This window comes from Benincasa hispida, chromosome 3, assembly GCF_009727055.1.
Source record: "Benincasa hispida cultivar B227 chromosome 3, ASM972705v1, whole genome shotgun sequence".
NCBI lineage: Eukaryota > Viridiplantae > Streptophyta > Magnoliopsida > Cucurbitales > Cucurbitaceae > Benincasa > Benincasa hispida.
Window position 1 is genome coordinate 4,107,307 of NC_052351.1, and position 2,370 is coordinate 4,109,676.

The window sequence follows — 2,370 nt, forward strand, 5'->3', positions numbered from 1 at the left end:
TGCATTCGATTGCTTAGTAATTTAGAGCCTATACGATAGCTCACGTTTGCTAAACGATCAATTATACCAACGCGCGCCTTTTGTAACACCTTTTTTTCTATTATTATTTATGTAATTCAGTAATTTTTTTTCTAATTGAGGGCATTTTTGGAATTTTTGAACTTAAGTGTAATTGAAGGAATTTAGTTATTGACGTTGAAATTATTCAATTTGAAAATTAATGGCAGGAATTGATTGCATTTTGGGAAGGAAAGAAATTTAATAGAATAAAGAGGAATAGGAAAAGAATAAAATAAAAATAAATAAATATTATTTTATTTTATTTTCCTTCCTTTTTCTTTCTTTTTCTTTCTCCTTTTCTTTCTCTTCCCTTCCCTTCTTCTTCCAGTCGCCGACACCCCCCTCCCTCAAAATTTTCCCTCATCGCTGTCAAGCCCTAAGCAACCTTCAGCCCTCTGATCGCTCGCTACCCTTCGCTGCTGCCGCCGATCGTTAAACCAACGCCGTTAGTTTCGTTGATGGCATCTTCCATCATGCGAAAGGACGCCCCCAGTTCTATCTCCGTCAGTTTCTTCGTCGCGTCCCTCTAGCGCTCACGCCCGACGGTCATCCGACGCCTTCTTCACCGGTCAAATCAACACCGCAAGTAAGTTCGTAGAGCTTCCTTCAGTCAGTTCCACCACCAAGTGCGTTCACGTCAGTCATCGTTATTCGTCTCAGCCCGCTAGATCCGACATCTAGCCATCGTTTCTGCTTAGTTTCACTAGTCACCGTTGTTGAGAACTCCATGACCGGTGGGAGATCTAGTGGGTAAAGAGATTCATGAAATTTTTTGGTTTTCTTTGGTTAATTTTGGTTACCCACTTGATTTTGGTTTGGATTTTTAATATACCCATTATGGTTGGATGCTAGATTTGGAGGTTTGACAGTTTTGAGATACTGTCCAGTGGGTTGAAGGTTGTTTTGGTGTGTCGTAAGTCATTTTCCAGCAGATTCGAAGTTGTTTCGAAGGATTTTAGTGAGTACGAAGGTTTTGAAACCCTTTTTGGTTGATTGTTATTGCTAGAAATTGGTTATGTGAGCTTTAATTGTGACTTATGCATAGGTTGGAGTCCATTGGTGAAGTAATAAAGTGGATTTGGATTTTAGCCTAATTTTTTGGGTAAGTCATGTTGGTAAGTTTGGAATGATTGGTCTGTTGGACTTGTGCTTAAAAATTAAAAGTGATTTTTTATTTGTGTTCTATGATCCAATTTAAGGTTTGTAGGAAGCTAGACAGGAGTTTTTTCGCTTGGACTAATTTTGGGCTTAATTTGAGGTAAGTAATCTTAATACTAGAACTGCCCACGGGCCAGACACTAGATATATGCTAGCATGATAGATGAATATTATGACACAACGATAGCATGATAGACGGATAGTATAGTATGACCGATATATGTTCTTGTATGAGGATCTAAAAGATTTATTTGTACACTTAGATACTTACATGCTAGTATGAGATGATACTTAATTCAATGAGGTTGTATTTGATATGAGGATATTAAGGCATAAATGCATGTTGTAGAGCCACAATGTTGAGGTGCATATGCATGTTATAGAACCATGTTGTGATACTTGTGATGTTGAGATTATGATAGTATCTTTACTGATTAGTTAGATGCCCACTAGATGTTGTGTTTCCTTCGGAATTCACCAGAGATTGTGTTTCCTTCGGGATTCACCGGAGATTGCGTTTCCTTTGGGATTCACCAGGAGTCGTGTTTTCTTTGGGATTTACCAGGGGTTGTGTTTCCTTCAAGATTCATCAGGGGTTGTGTTTCCTTCAGGATTCACCAGAGGTTGTGTTTCCTTTAGGATTCACTAGAGGTTGTGGGTCCTACGGGACTTACTAGAGGTAGTGGACATACTTAACTACAATAGGATAGAAATCAGTTTTTCATGTATGTATGTGTCCTATGAGAACTAGAGTAGTTTATACGTTCCACCATAGGTAGGCATCTAGAAGACATAGATGCCTAGCCTGACCCCAGTAGTGGGGTTACTTACTGAGTATTTTATACTCATCCTTTCTCATGTTGTTGTTTCAGGTAAAGGTAGAGATGCGCCGGCGATTGACAAGCAAAATTCGTGATCGAGCCACTGGGACCCGTTTATTGCTTCCACTCATGAGATTTAGATTTCTTTTCATGTTTTTTTCTTAACTTTTAGTTTTGATGTTCGAAACTTACTATTAAGAATTGTTTTCAGACTTATTTATTAACATTTATGATTTATAGGTACCCTATTGTTTGTTTTTAATATTTAAATTTAATGAATGACTTTTGAATTTACCTTATTTATTTGCATTTATTTCACCATAAAAGGGTG

At 37.8% G+C, this 2,370-nt stretch overlaps 1 long non-coding RNA gene across 2 annotated transcripts; it reads left to right on the top strand.

Moving 5' to 3' along the window:
• Positions 1-336: 336 nt before the first annotated feature.
• On the top strand, positions 337-2,084 carry LOC120072933. 2 transcript variants are annotated; one of them, XR_005480633.1, is made up of 3 exons: positions 337-810; positions 913-1,022; positions 1,106-2,084. It is a non-coding gene; the product is annotated as an uncharacterized LOC120072933 (long non-coding RNA). The 2 variants fall into 2 exon arrangements; XR_005480632.1 differs by having other exon boundaries at positions 913-1,018.
• Positions 2,085-2,370: the final 286 nt, after the last annotated feature.